General features: G+C 53.0%; 1 non-coding gene across 1 annotated transcript; it reads left to right on the forward strand.

Annotated features, from left to right (window-relative positions):
* The first annotated feature begins 295 nt into the window (after positions 1–295).
* On the forward strand, positions 296–367 carry TRNAE-UUC (transfer RNA glutamic acid (anticodon UUC)). Its single transcript has one exon. It is a non-coding gene; the product is annotated as a tRNA-Glu (tRNA).
* The last annotated feature ends 314 nt before the right edge of the window (positions 368–681 follow it).

Below are 681 nucleotides of genomic sequence, written 5' to 3' on the forward strand. Positions count from 1 at the left end.
AAAAAAAAGAATGTGTATATAGAGTCCCTGTATCATAGGAGTTCTCGGTCTTGTCAAGAAACCAAATATTTTATCTGAACATTCAGAGAAACCCAAGCTGGGTGACGAGGCAGCAGTCTGAGGGGCAGTGTGCATGGTTCATGAGCGCACTCAGTCTGCTCAGAAACACTTGGATCTCCTCTCTCTGCTTCTGACCAGTTCCTATTCAAGGTACTCCTCAAAGAGGCTCAGTTTCCCCCTTTGAGGACTGCCTTGTAGGATGGTTGTGAGGATGAAAGAATAGGATGCAGGGAGCTCCCTGGCAGTCCAGTGGTTAGGACTCAGCACTTTCACTGCTGGGGCCCAGGTTCAATCCCTGGTTGGGGTACTAAGATTCTACAAGCTGGCGCAGTGCCAAAAACAAAAAAGGGGTATGGTCAGGTGCTTACCCCCAGTAACTGGCTCACGGTGGTAAGTGCTCAAGAATGTAGCCCTTCTGGGGGCTTCCCTGGTGGTGCAGTGGTTGAGAGTCCGCCTGCCGATGCAGGGGACACAGGTTTGTGTCCCGGTCCGGGAAGATCCCACATGCCGTGGAGCGGCTGGGCCCGTGAGCCATGCCGCTGAGCCTGCGCGTCCAGAGGCTGTGCTCCGCAACGGGAGAGGCCACGACAGTGAGAGGCCTGCATACAAAAAAAAAAAAAA

This window comes from Lipotes vexillifer, unplaced genomic scaffold (genome assembly GCF_000442215.2).
Source record: "Lipotes vexillifer unplaced genomic scaffold, Lipotes_vexillifer_v1.1 scaffold182, whole genome shotgun sequence".
Classification (NCBI taxonomy): domain Eukaryota; kingdom Metazoa; phylum Chordata; class Mammalia; order Artiodactyla; family Lipotidae; genus Lipotes; species Lipotes vexillifer.